Below are 9,085 nucleotides of genomic sequence, written 5' to 3' on the forward strand. Positions count from 1 at the left end.
GTCACTGTGCATCGTTTAACCATTTGGCGTACTTTATACAAGGAGATGCTGTATGCGAGAGTGATGCAGAGGAAGCCTTTTCTCCGCCCACAGCACAAACAGAGCTGCTTGAGGTATGCCAAAGCACATTTGTACAAGCCAGCTTCATTTTGGAATAAGGTGCTGTGGACTGATGAAACTAAAATTGAGTTATTTGGACATAACAAGGAGCATTATGCATGGAGGAAAAACAACACAGCATTCCAATAAAAACCTACCTACCTACAGTAAAATATCGGGGTGGTTCCATCATGCTGTGGAGCTGTGCAACCAGTGCAGGGACTGGGAATCTTGCCAAAGTTGAGGGACACATGGATTCCACTCGGTATCAGCAGATTCTGGAGACCAATGTCTGGGAATCAGTGACAAAGCTGAAGCTTCACCAGGGTTGGTTCTTTCAACAAGACAACAACTCTAAACACTGCTCAAAATCCACTAAGGCATTCATGCAGAGGAACAAGTACAAAGTTCTGGAATGGCCTTCTCAGTCCCCAGACCTGAATATAATTGAAAATCTGGGCTCAGGGCAGGACTAGTGCCATTGCCAATTAGCGGGCATAAGTTTGTAGTGCTCGTTATGCTACTCTGATAAGGCATGTTAACTTTGATAAGGTGTGATATCTTTGATAAGGTGTAATATTTGAGTTATCACAGTTTAGTGAATCAAGCCCATAGAGTGAGGTATGAGTGATGGAGGGGTAGGTTGGTGCGGAGTCTCCCCAGACCTCTCTGTACATATAGGGCTTGGTTCACTAAACCGTGATAACTCAAATATATATCACCCCTTATCCAAGATATCGCACCTTATCAAAGTTAACACACCTTAACAGAGTAGCATAGTGAACGCTACGAACTTATGCCTGCTAATTGGCAATGGTACTCGTCTTGCCCTGAGCCCCTGCAGGTTCGTAGCACTCGCTATGCTACTCTCATAAGGTGTGATATATTTGATAAGGTGTGATATTTGAGTTATCACGGTTTAGTGAATCAAGCTCCAAGTGTGAACTAGCCCTAAGTGTGGACAGCAGGACTCCTTCCTCACCAGGTGTTTTTATGGCTACACTTACTATGGGTGTGAAAATCATGATGAGGACTGTGTGAGGGTCACAAGGGGTTGGCAAGTGAAAGGGTTTAAACATTGGGGGGCCCCATCAATTTTTTGCTGGGGGGCCAAATTATTTATACAGAAGTTATGCCCTTGTGGAGGGATTTGGTCAGATAGATCCCTCTCTGTTCACATAATGACCTGAAAGGTTCACATCAACCAGTGAATGGCCAGCCTAAGGCCACATACAGACATCAGACCATAGTCTTTGGAAAATGAAAGATCACAGACCAATCTTACCACCCTTCCTGTAGTATAAGAGCCATACTCTACAGTCTTTTCTATGGAGCTGAACTCCACATCAGGAAAAAATCTTTGCAAGATGCTGCACACACATATGCTGTACAGACACAAAAGATCAGTATCTGCAAAAGATCTGTTCCTGCCAAAAATCCATTCCTGCAAATTGCAATGATAGTCTATGAGATCTGCAGATCATCATACACACATGATTTAACTGACATTCATCTGCAGATCAGATCCATCAGGATGGATTTTCAGATCTGCAGATCTGCAGATGAATGTCAGTTAAATCATGTGTGTATGATGATCTGCAGATCTCATAGACTATCATTGCAATTTGCAGGAATGGATTTTTGGCAGGAACAGATCTTTTGCAGATACTGATCTTTTGTGTCTGTACAGCATCTGTGTGTGCAGCATCTTGCAATGATTTTTTTCTGATGTGGAGTTCAGCTCCATAGAAAAGACTGTGTAGAGTATGGCTCTTATACTACAGGAAGGGTGGTAAGATTGGTCTGTGATCTTTCATTTTCCAAAGACTATGGTCTGAAGTCTGTATGTGGCCTAAGAGTAGCATATTTTCGCTCAGCCTTGGTGATTAGCAGAGTGATTCAGAGCGGTTCCCATTTTCTTTTTCATTTTTTTTTACCCTGCTACGAACTAAAGATAGCAAAGTGATTCACTGCAAAAATATGCTAATTACACCTAATTATATGTATCAGGAGCATAATTGGTCACATCAACAGGCTTTAAACAAAAAGAACTTTCTGCCTTATATTTTATAACGAGGGACTAATTGCCGGGCTCGGTGTAAGGAGTGTTTTCAGTGTATTATTTGGGGAGCCAGGCATCGTTCTCACCAACAAACTTACTCATTATAGGCCTAATGACTTGCTGAAACACTTACAGTCAGGAGAAAAAGAAACTACAAAAAACTGAGAAGCTACACATAAAAAAACTAAGTACACCCCATGATTCAGTAGCTGGTAGAACCACCTTTAGCAATAACTTGTTTTCTGTATGACTCTATCAATGAAGATTGAGGTATGACGGGGCAAATGGGTTCATAAACTCAAATTTGCATTTAAGTTTGAGAGCTCAAAAATCTCTAAATGCTGAAAACGGGGTTCTCTGTTTGCCCACCACACATTCAATTTTGTGATTCCCCATGGCACTCGCCGATGCCACCTCTTCCGACTTTCTCCTGGCTTGCTATCTTGGATGTCCTTGCTTTTTCTGGCTCATCCATTACCCCATCTTGTGCTAGATAGTCTTATCTAGCCTACCCATGTAGCTCTCTATGGTAACATTAGCATGGCACCAGAAAAGAAGATAGATGAATGGGTCAGCCAAAGCTCCAGGGTGGTAAGATGAAATCTGAGGAAGGGGTGAAGTGGGGACTTAGGCAGACAGCCAGCAGTTCTACAGTGCTCTTTGGTGGGCAAACCTACATTCAAGTTGAGATTTGTGGGTTTGTGAACCCCTAAACCATTTAATGCTAGCTTGCGGTTTCACAAGTTGGTCAGCGAACCACATGCAAGAAGTAAACAACACATGATCTGCATTGCAAACCATACAATAGTGTGTGCTAAGTTTGCCCAACACAAATTATGAGTCTCTCACATTGTGTGGGGTAATTTTGGCCCACTCTTCTTTTCAACATTGTTTTTAGTTCATTGGGATTTTGTCAGGATTACTATATAGAGCTCTAAATGCCCAACCACAGAATTTAAGTTGGGTTGAGGTCTGGACTTTGATTGTTCTATTGTACCACTATTACTCTTTGTTCTCAAGCTTATATTTGAGTTAATGGGCTACACAAAGGCCTCAATTCACTAAGCTTATCTCCTGTCTTTAATAACTCTTCTAGAGTTGTTACCATGGTGATATGGCATGTAGTATTCAGGAAACATTTTACCTCAGGCAAACCTAAAGTTAACTCTTCTGTCTTTAAGTTAACTCTTTAATCCATAAAATAACTCCAGAGTTAAAGACAGGCTGTTCATTAACTGCGTGTGAAAATAACTACAGAGGAGGTAACTTAACTACAGAGGAGGTAACTTAACTACAGAGGAGGTAAATTAACTACAGAAGAGGTAACGTAAGGAATGAAGAGATAAGATAACTCGCTTACTGTGTGGAGGTAAGTTTTCTCTTGCCTTATTATCTCCAGCATGATCTTAGTGAATTGAGGCCAATGACTACAATGTGCCTATGTTCTGTGGCTGTAAAACAAGCCCCCCCCCCAAAAAAAAAATCACCCCTGCACCACCATGCTTTACAGTTGGCATTAGATGTCTGTGCTTATATGCTGTGCTGTTGTTCTCACCAAACTTGGTGCTATACATTAGGACAAGACATCCCCACATTGGTCTCATCATACAACCTTAAAAACCTAAGCCACACTGCCATGTTCTTTAGAAATAATAATGAAAACAAAAACTTTATCTGAAGACCCTTGAAGTCAAACCACAGTTGCGTAGTATTCTTCTTTTGTACTGCCATGGTCTTTAATATTGTACACGGTTACTAAGGTCTGTAAACTCTGACATGTAGGTCTTTTTTTATGCAATTTCTCTGAGCATTGCGCGGTCTGATTTGGGGTGAACTTCCCAGTATATCCACTCTTGATTGGCAACTGTCTTGAATATTTTTCACTGATAAATAATCATACTCACTGTAGAATTAAAGGAGAACTGTAAAGAGAGGTGTATGGAGGCTGCCATATTTATTACCATTTAAGCAATACCACTTACCTGGCTGTCCTGCTGGTCTTCTGCCTCTAATACTTTCAGCCATAGACCCTGAACAAGCATGCAGCAGATCAGGTTTTTCTGACAATTTTGACAGATATGACAAGATTAGCTGCATGCTTGTTTCTGGTGTGATTTGGCCACTACTTCAGCCAAATAGATCAGCAGGGCTGTCAGGCAACTGGTATTGCTTAAAAGGAAATAAATATGGCAGCCTCCATATAACTCTCACTACAATTCTCCTTTAACCTCCTTGGCGGTAATCCCGAGCTGAGCTCGGGGTATGCCGCCGGAGGTCGCCGCTCAGGCCCTGCTGGGCCGATTTGCATTCTGAAAAAAGCAGCACACGCAGCCGGCACTTTGCCAGCCGCGTGTGCTGCCCGATCGCCGCCGCTCCGCGGCGATCCGTGGCGATCCGCCGCGTGCAGCGGCGAAAGAGGGTCCCCCCAGCCGCCCGAGCCCAGCGCAGCCGGAACAAACAGTTCCGGCCGGCGCTAGGGGCTGGATCGGGCGGCTCTGACGTCAGGACGTCGACTGACGTCCATGACGTCACTCCGCTCGTCGCCATGGCGACGAGGAAAGCGAAACAAGATAGGCCGCTCATTGCGGCCTATCTTGTTACTTTCGATTGCCGGAGGCGATCGAAAGTACGCTTCCGGAGCGCCCTCTAGTGGGCTTTCATGCAGCCAACTTTCAGTTGGCTGCATGAAATATTTTTTTTTTTATTTAAAAAAAACCCCATTTCAGCCTCCCTGGCAAAATAAATAAACTGCCAGGGAGGTTAAGGAATTCAATTTGTTTGAAAATGGCCCTTTAACTCTATGCTAGCAATAATTCTGGCTGCATTGTATGCAGGCTGGAACTGGTTTAATCAGAATCAACAGTGCAGTAGTCCAATTCCAAGCTGAATACAATTGCATTAAATCCTCATGCAAAGTAAAACTATTTGCATCTAATTAACTAGCTCCCAGTTAGGCCCAGTGCACACCAAAACCGCTAGCAGATCCGCAATACGCTAGCGGTTTTGGGAGCTGATTTCAGAGCGATTCTAGGTATGTTTAGAGAGGTTTTCTAAACATACCTAGCGGTTTTGGGTGCGTTTTTGTGTAGCAGATTACACATATTGTTACAGTAAAAGCTGTTACTGAACAGCTACTGTAACAAAAATGCCTGGCAAACCGCTCTGAAGTAGCGTTTTTCAGAGCGGTTTGCGTTTTTCCTATACTTTACATTGAGGACGAAACACTTCCGAAATCCGCAAACGCGCAGCAGGAGGCGCGTTTGCGGCTTGGCAAAAACCGCAAACCGCCGGTGTGCACCATCCCATTGCAATACATTAGACAAGCGTTTTTGTAGGCGGATGCGGCCGGCGGATCGCTCCAAAAACCGCTCGGTGTGCACTGGGCCTAAGATGGACGTCATCTCACTCAGTGTAATTGGTGCCCAGGAAGTTAGGAGAAATTTTACGTTTACTGTGAAAATGCAAAAAATGGTTATTTTTAATGCAAAAACACACACAAAAAAAGTTTATTTTAGTGCAAAGATTTACAAAGTTAATATACAATGATTTTCAATGGCATTTACGCTCAAAAATCAAATTTGGCATTATTTTCTTGAAGAGACTATTGGCATTTTCACTCATCACTGCTGCAAAGGGTAAATCATCACCGACTAACCATATAAGCACCACTGACTACTTCTGTCTGCGTACAACAGCGCTTGCAGTTGAAATTTGTGCCAGATGATTTATAGAGATGGTCACACCTGTTCTGAAGCGAACAGTCCCCGGGGAATGACCTCGGGGTCACTTCCGTATTCGCCAGTTACCTCATTACTGCGCAGACGCTTTTCCTGGCGGTTGCGCATTCTCAATCTCACGCCTGCATCCGGGAGCACTCTGCATGACGTCATGCACATGCGCAGAGCACTCCGGGCTGCGGGTGCGCGATCGAAGATGCGCGGCTGCTGGGAAAGTGTCTGCGCATTACCGCGGCAACCAGCAAATATGGAAGTGACCCCGAGGTCGTTCCTCAGGGACTGTTCGCTTCAGAACAGTTCTGCCCATCTCTACAGATGAATAAAACGACAAGTTTATATTAAGTCAGGTCTTCATCTGCTTGTTTTCTAATGTTGATGTTATTATCCGGCGATTTTTTTTTCCTCCTCCAAGCAGCGATACTATTTTAAGTTTAATTTTCAGCAATAAAATGTTATCCAATATTGCTTCTCAGGGAATTGTGCAGATCTACGAGACACGGCATAAGTCGGTAAGCTGTGCCGGCCCCGGCGTAATACTATCTTTATTTATTGTTCAATTCACTTCCTCTGTCTCATAATGGAGTCCCCTTATTGGAAACCACTTTATTAAGAAATAACCCAGAAGATTTAGGCGGGGAAGGAGCTGAAGATGAAGAGGAATTTACTGCATCCAGGCCAAGGAATCTTTAGAATATATGGGAGAAATCTCATCCGCTTCACGCGGCTATATTTTCCCTTCGTATTATTTTTTTTCATTTTTTTCCCCTCTCGGTATAAAACGGCATCCTTGCAGATTACGGGGGTGATTTACTAAAGCGGCGTTTTTATGACTGACCCGAAGAACCTGTGTATATTTCAGACTAAAACGCTTTAAAATGAACCTTTTACGGCCTGCAGAGGGAAATTGCTTCAAAGAGAACCACTAAAGTAAAACGCTTTGACATTGCACTGCCCCTTTAAGTGCTGTAGACTGCTTGGTAACTTTACCGAGAAGCAGACTACTGTAGAATTTTTGTAGAGAGCCAAAGGAAGCCCAGAACCCCCTTGCTGAAAAATCTATGGTGAGAATAATTACATTTCTTAAAACAGAAGGGGGTTGATTATTCATGAAGCTGCGCTGCTATAGCAGCGCAAGCTCCATGACAGCAACGTGAGCTAAATCTAGGGCTGCATGCTACACGCGGCTGTGCAGCCAGGGATGATCTCCGACCTTAATCACGAGTAATCATGAGTTATTACTCATGATTCAAATGAGGATTAATTACAGTAGCTGAGCGGCGGGTATTGGGAGGGTTATTTACCTATAAATCCGCCTTCTCTCCGCACTCCATTTAGGTCCATGCGTCATAATAGTAGCATTCCAAGACTCGCTGCCGTCACTTCCTCCTTCAAGCCGGAAGGAGGAAGTGACGGCAGCGAGACTTGGAAATCGCTGATTTATGGGTAAATAACCCTTCCAGTCCCCGCCGCTCAGCTGCTGTAATTAATCCTCATCTGAATCATGAGTAATCACTCGTGATTAAGGTCGGAGATTATCCCTGCTTGCAGCGTAGATTGCCTTCCATAGTTACACGCGCTGTTTACATAGCAACGCACGCTCCTTTAAATGCCAGCCGCTGCTGTGTAGTATGTAATTAACCTAGCAACTATGTAAATTAACAAAGAAACTGCCACTCTAGTGAAATATCGCGATACTTCACAGCAGCGGCTGGCATTTCAAGGAGCGCGCGTTATGTAAGCAGTGCGTGTAACTAAGGAAGACACGCTACGCTGCACAACTGCACTTAGCGTGCATCTCTGGATTTAGCTCACGGTGCTGTCATGTCAGCGCAGCTTCATGAATCAGTCCCATGGTTTGTTTGTTTTTGCAATTACTTAGCGCCACAAAAGCAAGAAGTTACCACCCATAATGCACCTGGAGACAGTGGGTGGAATATGCAAAACATTCCTGCAAGTCCATGAATGGAAAACTTATCAAGAGGTGGTGGGACGGCCCTCACTGGCAGTAAGGAGTGTGCAGGATCCACCCTGTGTACCAACAGGGACTTTGTAGCAGAAACAGTCTCTGATCTGCACAACTCCTTTAAATAGAATCTGAAGCGAGTATAAAACTTGCTTCTTCTCTTATATTCAGCAGGGGCATGTGTGCCCCTGCTAAACCGCCATTATCCCGCCACACAACGGGGGTCCCTTACCTCCCAAATCCCCTCCGTCCTTGCCGGGGATCGCTTCCTGGTGAGGCAGGGCTAATGGCCACAGCCCTGCCCTCACACGCATCTGTCAGCGCTGATAGCCGCCTCTCCCCCGCCCCTCTCCCTCTTCCTTCACTGGGAGAGGCGGAGATCCACCGCTGATAGACGGCGCTGAGAGGCAGGGCTGCGTCTATTAGCCCTGCTTCTAGGAGCAGCAAAATCTACGACCAAGTTGGTCGTAGATTTTGCAGGGGGTTATTTGGGGGTAAGGGACCCCCGTTCTGCCGCGGGATATCGACGGTTTAGCAGGGGCACACATGCCCCTGCTGAATATAAGAGAAGAAGCGAGTTTTTTACTCGCTTCAGTGTCTCTTTAAAACGCTAACATTATTAAAGAAAACTTAAAATCACATTAAGGCTTTTTGGCAGCTGCTACAGCCCGCTGTTTCAGGCAAACAAGCTCTTTTACGGGTGCGTCCTATAAAAGGGCTTTATTGCCTGAAACAACGGGCTGTTGTCGCTTCTCGGCCTTTTGGCTAAGATCAAGTGTAGTATCTGTCCTTATCAGTCTCAGGGAGGCATGTTACTGGGAACCCCGGCCTGGTCTCCCGGGGAAGGACGCCTGAGTTGAGCGGGGGGATGGGAACCTCTGATCCTCCAGTAGAGGTGTCCGTCCTGGTTCATAATTCTCAGGGGCTGACCGAATGGATCTACCATGATCAAAGCTGAAGGGCTGAGGGCTTTGCTTAGGCGTACTGCCCCTGGAAGTGGCGCTCCAGGAGTACCTGAAATACCTAGGATTTCGCAGATCCTGGGCGGAGTAAGGTGCTTTGGTCTGCACTGCCCATATGCATTGCTGACTAACACAGCTCCCCGGCCTTTTGGCTAGGGAGAGTGCGGAATTTTTATAACTCCAACCGCAAGGTCGGGGCCAGCTTGCTGGCACCGGGGACTTGTCCCCTGGGGACTTTGGTTCCCATCCGGCTCCCTCTCGG

The 9,085-nt window shown here is 45.1% G+C and overlaps 1 pseudogene; it reads left to right on the top strand.

Annotated features, from left to right (window-relative positions):
* Window positions 1-8,606: 8,606 nt before the first annotated feature.
* LOC137505817 (U2 spliceosomal RNA) lies at window positions 8,607-8,741 on the top strand (annotated as a pseudogene).
* The last annotated feature ends 344 nt before the right edge of the window (window positions 8,742-9,085 follow it).

Source organism: Hyperolius riggenbachi, chromosome 4 (assembly GCF_040937935.1).
Source record: "Hyperolius riggenbachi isolate aHypRig1 chromosome 4, aHypRig1.pri, whole genome shotgun sequence".
Lineage (NCBI taxonomy): Eukaryota > Metazoa > Chordata > Amphibia > Anura > Hyperoliidae > Hyperolius > Hyperolius riggenbachi.